The sequence below is a fragment of the Urocampus carinirostris genome, chromosome 10 (genome assembly GCF_059441175.1).
Source record: "Urocampus carinirostris isolate Australia breed hairy pipefish chromosome 10, RoL_Ucar_1.0, whole genome shotgun sequence".
NCBI lineage: Eukaryota > Metazoa > Chordata > Actinopteri > Syngnathiformes > Syngnathidae > Urocampus > Urocampus carinirostris.
The window spans coordinates 11171064-11181815 of NC_142358.1; the positions used below are offsets into that span (position 1 = coordinate 11171064).

Here is a 10752-nt window from a genome sequence, read left to right on the forward strand (position 1 = left end):
AAAGTTGTAAGTTTTGACCTGGACTTGGAACCTAACCACTATAATTAACTTTATGAGTCAAGCACTTGACAGGATATGAAAATAGAACTGAGGGTCAAAGTCTTAAAACAAGACCAAGATATGGAACCTAAAGCTTTGCATTTGATTTTAACTTTTACGTCAAAGATATTAAGATGGGTTGAAAAATTAAAGCTCGGTATTGACTTGGACTTATGGAGCAAAGCCTTGAGAAAATGAAATTGGGACACAAAGACTTGGGCGTCAAAGTTTTCAGTCTTACCTTCCCTTTATGGTTCAAAGACTTGAGAATCTGGGTAGAGACTTAGAATTGAAATGGACTTGTGGCCCAAAGACTCAGGTCTGTCCTTAGACTTGAATTTCTATCCATTTTCTGCGCCGCTTATCCTCACAAAGATCACGGGCAGTGAGAAGGGGACACGGTTGCAGGCTACGCAGAGACAGACAACCATTCAGAAACTCACTCATACCTAGGGACAATTCAGATGCTCCAATCAACCTGCCATGCATGTTTTTGGAATGTGGGAGGAAACCATAGTGTCCGGAGAAACCCCACGCAGGTACGGGGAGAATATGCAAACTTTGGACGGTGAGGCTTCAGTATCGTAAATTGAATCACGGACCTTTGCATATGGTGCTGCGTGCTAACACCTAGCTGCCGTGCCGCTCAGACTTGAGTTTATGGGTTGAAAAATGACATTTGACATGGACCTGGAACCTACAGAATAGGACTTAAATTGGACTTTTGGGTTAAAGATTTGAGTCTTTCCTTGTTTTGGAATGCATCTTGAAGTCTACTTAGAATTAGGACGTCAAAGGCCTAATACTTTATATGGACTTGGTAGCTCACGACTTGGACTTGTGATAACCAAATCATTGTCTTGTCCTGCACGGTTGTCATGGCGCCCAGCTGGCCCCGCCCCTTGACACCGGCTGAGACGCATTGGCCTGATTGCTTTTGGAGTACTTAAACGATCCTTTTGGGACTGCCCGTTGCCAGACCATTGCTTTACCTTGTTGAAGACCTGTTCATGCCTGTTTGATCTGAGTAATGCCTAGTTTGTAATTTTGATTGCCTTTGGACCTGTTTTGTTTTGTTTTTGGTCCGTATGTGCGTTGGACAACTTTTCTTTCCGAATTAAAGTGACAGATCGTCTACGCATATGAGTTCCGACTTCCTGCTTCCCGGTTGGTTTCGTGACAGAATGATCTGGCCATACGATGTGAACTCAGCGAACGATCCCAACACAATTTGGGGAAAGCTGGAGGACACCGTTTGGCGATCGCCCAGTGAGGTCGCCGCCCTTCAGCTGCAGGCCGAGCAAGCTCAACGCATGCAAGGCCAGATGGAGCAATTAGCTCAGCGGACTGAGTCCCTGTCTCGTCTGCTGAATGAGCTCCTATTGGCAACGGCCCCGCCTTCCTTCTCTGGCCGCAATGTCTCCTTCTCTTCCCACTCGAACCACGGCCCCGCCCGTCGTGGCCATTGCTGTGCCTCGAATGTGGTTCCAGGGAGGATTTGGCGCCGAGCTGTCCGTGGTTCCTGTCGGCCTCAACGCCGCGCCTGTCGGCCAACCTTCCGTACCCATCTGTCGGTCTGACTCCCCTGCTTGCCTGTTTGACTCCCCTGCTTGCCTGTCTGACTCCCCTGCTTGCCTGTCTGACTCCCCTGCTTGCCTGTCTGACTGCCCTGCTTGCCTGTCTGACTCCCCTGCTTGCCTGTTTGACTCCCCTGCCTGCCTGTCTGACTCCTCCGCTTGCCTGTCTGACTGTCCTGCTTGCCTGTCTGACTCCCTTGCTTGCCTGTCTGACTCCCCTGCTTGCCAGTCCGACTCCCCTGCTTGCCAGTCCGACTCCCCTGCTTGCCAGTCCGACTCTGCCGACCGCCAGTCCGACTCTGCCGATCGCCAGTTCGACTCAGATGATCGCCAGTCCGACTCCGCTGATCGCCTGTCCGACTCTGCCGACCGCCAGTCCGACTCTGCCGATCGCCAGCCCGACTCCGCCGATCGCCAGCCCGATTCCGCCGACTGCCAGCCCGACTCCGCCGACCGCCAGCCCGACTCCGCCGACCGCCAGTCCTTGCCTTTGAACCTGTTTTGTTTTGTTTTAGGTCCGTTTGTGTGTTGGACAACTTTTCTTTCCTAATTAAAGTGACAGATCGTCTACGAATATAAGTTCCGACTTCCTGCTTCCCGGTCCGTTTCGTGACAATCATTGGTTGTACAGATTTGATTTTTTGGTCTTCGCTTATAATAAAAGATGTGGTAGTGTTTTTTTAGTATTGGGTACCTACAAAGGAGATTGCTTAGGATGCCACGGTTGTTAGCTATTTTGACTACTTTTGCGCACTGTTGACCATTATTTTGTCTCAGTGTTGTTTGTTTTTTGACTATTATGCATTGTTTACATCATTGTTACTATGGGCCAATCGTGTTGCTGATCTGCTTTTTGTAACCTAGAAGATTTAGTAAAAAGAAAGGGCTAGGTTTTTTTCATATTGAAGGTTTTAGTACGGACTTCTCCTGTTCTCCTCAAGATCAATCTTCATTGATGTCTTCTTTCCCAAAATTGAGTGTCTAATAAACTTTAAACTTATCAATTTTACTTTGTAATCAACAGCCTAACTCTTTATATTGAATACTTGGAATTAGACTAATTAACGTGTTTTTGTCTTATAAGGGAGGAGCTAGAAAAACTTTAAAATCATGCAAAACCACATTGAAACCGGGGTTTGATATTGCAACATGATGCTATTAAGTGCAGACTCCAATCAATATTTTTAAGTGTAATATAGCTCGTAGTTTTGTAGTTAAAAGCAAACGCCATGAAAATGCCCACTACGCTTTCTTTTTATTTCAATCTCACTCTCATATGTGTACATCGACAGATTAGATGTAATGGAGCTCCCAAAGTATTTCTTGAAAATGTCTTCACCTTGACACGCTTTACACACTGCAAGAACCTTTTAGAGAAAACTCTCTGTCATTATCCTACAAGCTTTCTTCAAGTCAAGCAGCTTTTAGCAGCTAGCAAGACACAAGTGCTGTCACAACTTTTCCCACGGAGACAAACTGCCGTCTCTGCGTGCTTCTAGTTCCACACCTTTAAAAGCAGAAGAAAGGTACAAACATCCTCTGTTTATTCTTGAAAGAGAGAGTGCTGACAGTATGTTGCGTCCCACCGGATTTTGCTATAGAGAGGTCATTGAGTAAAATGATTTTTGTTTTCATCACCAAATTGGTTTATGCATGTAATGTGTAACATGAACAGAAGCATCAAAATTCTCCCACACAGCGTAAAAGTAAAATTTTAATTCGAATGATGTCCTCTCAAGATAAAGCTTTAAAAGGTACAAGATGGAAGTCACTTCGTGATAGAGAAGTCAAGTCATGTTTATTTTTATAGCCCTTAATCACAAATGGTCTCAAAGGGCTGCACAGACCACAGACTATTGCAAACAACAGACTATTATGACATCATCCCCTGGTCTAAAACCTACATGAGGGCAAATATTACACGGATATTGTCAACATAAAATATAGGTTATTCATATGCTATAGAATAGTAGTGTGTTTTAAGCTTAGATTTGAACGTTTCCACTGAGGTTGCAGATCGAATCTCAGGGGGAAGAGCATTCCACAGCACCTGGGCCCGAACGGAGAACGCTCTCGAACCTGCGTATCTCTTCTTGGCTCTTGGGATCACTAGTAGACCAGCATTTTCAGAGCGAAGGCTCCAGACCGGAACACAGGGGGGAATTATATCTGAAAGATATGAGGGAGCAAGTCCATGCATGATTTTCTATACTACTGTTAGGTTCAAGTCTCCAACATTTATAATAAAACGCTCTGAAATAAAAGACAAAGAGAATCGGTTCTTTAGAATTGGTTATTTTATTAATCATCATTATGAGAGCTGCGGAGACCAAGCTGTTAGAATCTCCTCCTCGCTCGCTCGCTCGCTCTGAAGACGTCTCCGAACCCTCCCTTCCAATATTCAGGTTCTTGGAAAAAACAACTTGAGTTATGGCATGCACAGGTCAGGGTGCACCCACTGGAATGTGAAAGAGACAGAAACAAAAAACAACTCATGGCCTTGAGAAACAGCTTGGGCTGAAAACTATACAAAAAGGGCTGAGAACACTTATAACATATTTGTGTCAACTGTAGGATAAATATACGTATATAATCCCAACAACTACCAACAGAACCATAAAATCACATCCTAAGCAAACAGGGAGCCAATGCAGTTTAGCTAAAATCGGGGTAATGTGATCAAACTTTTTTGTCTTAGTTAAAAGCCTCGCTGCAGCATTTTGTACCAGCTGAAGGCTCTTGATTTTGGACTTTGGGAGACCGGAGAGTAGTGCATTACAGTAATCGAGACGGGAGGTAACAAACGCATGAATCATAATCTCTGCATCCGACTGAGACAGCAATGTTGCGAAGATGGAAAAAAGCTGTTCTAGTAATATTCTTAATATGTGTTTGAAAGGACAGATCGGGGTCAAATATGACACCTACATTTTTGAGTACACCATGACTACATAGGAACCATTTTGAAATTTTGTTGGTGAAATAATAAAAGCCTCATATCTAATAGTATCCTTTGGACACCAAACATAGCACAATGTTGCCATCAAGCAACACTGAGGGACGTCTGTTTTAGGTTTCCCTGGTGATGGACCCATGTGGGGGGAGGAGAAACTGAGGCAGGGGTGGTCAAAGATGGATGGTATTTATCCAAATGAAAACAGGACCAAAGTAACAAAAAAAAACCAACAACAATTGGGCACATAGCAACCCACAAGACGCCCAACTAAGAAACCAACAACAAAATGAAACAGACCAGGCATGGTGATGGAACGAAAATGAACCGGCGATGCGTGCTGTTCAAAATGTCCTTGTTAAGGGATGAGGATAATTTGAAACAGGTCTGTGGGTATTGGTCAGAGGGGTGCCTAGTTCCAAATGCGTTCGGCGCTCCCCGGTGGAATCAGGTGCACCAGACCTTTACAGTTTGCCTTTTGATTGACTGGAATAAAAAAAGGATCACAACTATAACAGATGCAAATACATCATAAGAACTGAACAATAGTTTGGTGAAGTGAGCATAACATCCATCCATCCATCCATCCATTGTCTTCCGCTTATCCGAGGTCGGGTCGCGGGGGCAGCAGCGTTAAAAGGGAAGCCCAGACGTCCCTATCCCCAGCCACCTCCTCCAGCTCATCCGACGGGACACCGAGGCGTTCCCAAGCCAGCCGAGAGACATAGTCTCTCCAACGTGTCCTGGGCCGCCCCCGGGGCCTCCTGCCGGTGGGACATGCCCGGAACACCTCCCGAGGGAGGCGTCCAGGAGTCATCCTTATTAGATGCCCGAGCCATCTCAACTGGCTCCTCTCAACGCGGAGGAGCAGTGGCTCTACACCGAGTTCCTCCCGGATGACTGAGCTTCTCACCCTATCTCTAAGGGAGAACCCAGCCACCCTGCGGAGGAAACTCATTTCAGCCACTTGTATCCGGGATCGAGTTCTTTCGGTCATGACCCAAAGTTCATGACCATAGGTGAGGGTAGGAACGTAGATCGACTGGTAGATCGAGAGCTTTGCCTTTCGGCTCAGCTCCCTCTTCACCACGACAGACCGGTACAGGGTCCGAATGACGGCAGACGCTGCACCGACCCGTCTGTCGATCTCCCGTTCCATCCTACCCTCACTCGTGAACAAGACCCCAAGATACTTGAACTCCTCCACTTGGGGCAAGACCTCCTCCCCGACCCAGAGGGAGCATACCACCCTTTTCCGACTGAGAACCATGGCCTCGGACTTGGAGGTGCTGATCCCCATCCCGGCCGCTTCACACTCGGCTGCGAATCGCTCCAGCGAGAGCTGAAGATCACGGCCTGAGGAAGCCAACAGCACCACGTCATCTGCAAAAAGCAGTGACACAATGCTGAGGCCCCCAAACCGGACTCCATCCCCGCCAAGGCTGCGCCTAGAAATTCTGTCCATAAAAGTTATGAACAGAATCGGTGACAAAGGGCAGCCCTGGCGGAGCCCAACCCTCACCGGGAACGAATCCGACTTAGTGCCGGCAATGCGGACCAGACTCTGGCACCGGGCATACAGGGACCGCACAGCCCGGATAAGACTGTGCGGTACCCCATACTCCCGAAGCACCCCCCACAGGGCCTCCCGAGGAACACGGTCGAATGCCTTCTCCAAGTCCACAAAACACATGTAGACCGGACAGGCAAACTCCTATGCACCCTCAAAGACCCTGAAGAGTGTATAGAGCTGGTCCAGTGTTCCACGGCCAGGACGAAAACCACACTGTTCCTCCTGAATCCGAGATTCGACTTCCTGGCGGACCCTCCTCTCCAGTACCGCTGAATAGACCTTACCAGGGAGGCTGAGAAGTGTGATTCCCCTGTAGTTGGAACACACTCTCCGGTCCCCCTTCTTAAAGACGGGAACCACCACCCCAGTCTGCCAGTCCAGAGGCACTGTCCCCGATGTCCACGCGATGTTGCAGAGGCGCGTCAACCATGACACGCCCACATCATCCAGAGCCTTAATGAAGTCCGGGCGGATCTCATCGACCCCCGGGGCCCTGCCACCGAGGAGTTTTTTGACAACCTCGGTGACTTCAACCCCAGTGATACGAGAGCCCAACCCAGAGTCCTCAGGCTCTGCTTCCCCAGAGGAAGACGTGCCGGTGGCATTGAGGAGGTCTTCGAAGTACTCCGCCCACCGATTCACAACGTCCCGGGTCGAGGTCAGCAGCGCCCCATCGGCACTATACACAGTGTCGATGGCACACCGCTCCCCCCCCCTAAGACGCCAGATGGTGGACCAGAATTTCCTCGAAGCCGTTCGGAAGTCGGCTTCCATGGCCTCGCCAAACTCCTCCCATGCCCGAGTTTTTGCCTCGGCAACCGCCAAAGCCGCATTCCGCTTGGCCAGCCGATACCTGCCAGCTGCTTCCAGAGTCCCACAGGCCAGGAAGGCCCGATAAGACTCCTTCTTCAGCTTAACGGCATCCCTCACCGCCGGTGACCACCAACGGGTCTGAGGGTTGCCGCCGCGGCAGGCACCGACTACCTTGCGGCCACAGCTCCGATCAGCCGCCTCGACAATGGAGGCGCGGAACATGGTCCACTCGGACTCAATGTCCCCCGCCTCCCTCGGGACATGGGCGAAGTTCTGCCGGAGGTGTGAATTGAAACTTCTTCTGACGGGAGATTCTGCCAGCCGTTTCCAACAGACCCTCACAACACGCTTGGGTCTGCCGGGTCGGGCCGGCATCTTCCCCCACCATCGAAGCCAACTCACCACCAAGTGGTGATCAGTTGACAGCTCTGCCCCTCTCTTCACCCGAGTGTCCAGAACATGCGGCCGCAGGTCCGACGAAACGATGACAAAGTCGATCATCGAACTACGGCCTAGGGTGTCCTGGTGCCAAGTGCACATATGGACACCCTTATGTCTGAACATGGTGTTCATTATGGATGGACCGTGACGAAACACCACTCGGGTTCAGGTCAGGGGGGCCGTTCTTCCCAATCACGCCCCTCCAGGTCTCACTGTCATTGCCCACGTGAGCGTTGAAGTCTCCCAGCAGTACGAGGGAGTCCCCAGGGGGCGCGCTCTCAAGCACACCCTCTAAGGACCCCAAGAAGGGTGGGTACTCCGAACTGCTATTTGGTGCATAAGCACAAACAACAGTCAGGACCCGTCCCCCCACCCGAAGGCGGAGGGAGGCTACCCTCTCGTCTACCGGGGTGAACCCCAACGTACAGGCACCGAGCCGTGGGGCAATTAATATGCCCACACCGGCTCTGCGCCTCTCACCACGGGCAACTCCAGAGTGGAAGAGAGTCCAACCCCTCTCGAGAGGACTGGTACCAGAGCCCAAGCCGTGCGTAGAGGTGAGTCCGACTATATCTAGTCGGAATTTCTCAACCTCACGCACCAACTCGGGCTCCTTCCCTGCCAGAGAGGTAACGTTCCATGTCCCAAAGGCCAGTTTCTGTAGCCGGGGATCGTCGCACCAAGGACCCCTCCCTTGGCTGCTACCCAGCTCTCTGCGCACCCGACCCCTTTGGCCCCTCCTACAGGTGGTGAGCCCATGGGAAGAGGGTCCCACGTCGTCCCTTCGGGCTGTGCCCGGCCGGCCCCCGTGGGTAAGGGTCCGGCCACCAGGCGCTCGCCAGCGGACCCCACCTCCAGGCCTGGCTCCAGAAGGGGGCCCCGGTAACCCGCGTCCGGGCGAGCGAAATCGAGGACCAAAGTTTTGTCTCATCATTAGGGGTCTTCTGATCTGCGTTTTGTCTGGCCACTCACCTAGGACCTGTTTGCCATGGGTGACCCTACCAGGGGCTTACTTAAAGCCCCCGACAACATAGCTCCTAGGATCATTGGGACACACAAACTCCTCCACCACGATAAGGTAGCAGATCAAGGAGGAGCATAACATGCACAAGAAAATCTATTCCGGGGGAGAAATAATATTTTAGTTTGATGCACGTCTGCCCTTCAATATGATTTGCAAGCTACTTCCTGCAGTGCATACTTGTCACACATTAATTTTCACACCCATTTTATGTTTCTTAGGTTCTGCATTGAAAATAAGTTTTATGTTATAATAAAGGAATTTACAAATACAGGGTGTCTCAAAAAAAATGTACTCACTTTTTTTATGTGTTGCAGATATCCTGACTTACTGAAGCCATGGCAGGAAATCAACTTAGTTTCGAAGAGAGAAAGTTTGTCCTGAAATGCTATTGGAAGACCGAAAACGCCACTGAAGTGCAACGCCGGTTCACAAGTGAATTCGCAAAACCGGCACCCACGCGCCGGACCATTGCGCGCATCAGAGACAAATTTGAAGCATATGGAACCGTACAAGTTTAAGTGAAATAGCATCAAATGTAATTGAAGAATCATGTTCGCAAATGTTCAAAGTGATGACCATTATTGTCCGGACAACGCTGATAACGCGCAAACGTCGCGAAACATGTCATTAGGAATATCACGACATTGTCTTTCAATTTCCAATTTCAATGCATAAATTGTCCTTGGTTTGTTGCCATAAAGAGTGAATCACAGCTAGTCAAATAGCCCCAAGCACAGTTGGCCTTTTCTACCTTCCCCACTGGCCTGCCTGAGGAACATTATTAATATACTTTGTAGCTTTACAATTGTAAACCTTTTATTTTTCGGGAGGTAAAGCAACAAATAAGCAACTTTAAAAAATAACTGAAAACATTGAGAAGAGCAGAAGCACATTTATAGAAACGTCTCGTCATCTTAACTTCTTCTGTGCCATAAAGTATAAGTACATTTTTAGAAGCATCTCTCCTGAGTGCCAAAACGTAAATATCCTTTGTTTTCATTTAAAAAGAGTATTATGAAGGCTGATCAGTGAGTATCAAGCCTCTGTGAATGATTTTAGTGTGATAAATCACCACTAGAAGGCAAAAAATGCTTTGATCAGATCTTTGTCCACACATCAAGGAAGCCCACATTTTTTAGCCTCGCCTCCTGTATCCAGCGATGCAGATTGTGTAGCAGTCTGGTGAGAAAAGCGGATATATGTATAAGGACAGACAGGCACTTTAACAGAGCTTTTTCTTTCTAAAGAAAGATGAAAAATTCCTTTGGTCATCGTTCGGGCAGAGAGGGATGATGTTTTGTGCACATCCAAAGGTATGTAATTGCCATGGTGATCGAAATCGTGGGTTCACGTCAACTGGAAACATCGGCTCCTAAAAAGTTCTTACAAAGTTCCTGCATTGTTCATGCATAAGTTCAGTGTTCTTGAAATAAAATGTTACTTTGCAAGCAAAGTGCCCTTGTGTTTTTAGAAAGCATTGCTTATAAATAATTAGAGGTATCACAAATGCAAAAAAAAAAAAAAAAAAAAGCACTGACGTGAGAATTCTGCTTGAAAGGCATGATTTCACAAAAAGCCATTTTCTTAGTTTTCTAGCAAACAAGTATTTTGAAGAAACCTAGCAATGTTCAACTGTTGTTTACAAAACAATGGCAAAAGCTAGAAAAATGCTTTTTTTAAGAATGAAATTAGCCTTTCTTTCCTTTTCTTTTGCCTTGTCCTATTCCCATATAGCTGCATAACTAAATTTTCTGTAGGCCTTCAAAAATGAGTGGAAAAAGTAAGCTGGCATCCGTAATTGAGAGAAAATGTCTGGCATCGAATGAGTTAACACTAGGGACCGAATAAATTGCACACAATTGCTTCTTTCCCGAACCTTCAATGTTTGACGGCTTCTTTGCAAACGGGTAGGAAGCCGAAGTCTGAGCCCGTGTCTCTGTGTTCGTAGGTAGGTTGTTAGCTATGTCATAACAGTTTATTGTTTTGCAGGGATGCACAAAACATTTCCGAAGGGGGGTGTAAAACAATAGTGCCCAATAACGAAAGAATAAAGGAAGCCTTCAGAACACTCGGGAGGAAGGCTAATTTTTGCATAATGAAATGTTTTTTCTTTTCTCGTAGGAATCGATAAAAAAAATAAATAATGCATAACCAAGACAATCAACCTCGCAAAGCTCATCAGGCGAGGTAACGCCTCAGCTAGCTGGAAAAGAGACATACCCTTATAATATATGAAAAGCTTGGGACTGCATGTGTTTACAGAGAGAGAAAGACACCAGCTTTAATTTACTGCTACTTGAAGGGGCATTGGGTTAAAAAAATTGGGCCAAGG

At 47.8% G+C, this 10752-nt stretch overlaps 1 long non-coding RNA gene across 1 annotated transcript in view; it reads left to right on the forward strand.

Moving 5' to 3' along the window:
* The window catches only part of LOC148357697 (uncharacterized), a 32762-nt gene extending 22889 nt beyond the window's left edge, over positions 1–9873 (forward strand). Inside the window, exon 3 of the long non-coding RNA XR_015851500.1 lies at positions 8735–9873. This is a non-coding gene — a long non-coding RNA (uncharacterized LOC148357697). The remainder of the gene's footprint in view (positions 1–8734) is intronic.
* The last annotated feature ends 879 nt before the right edge of the window (positions 9874–10752 follow it).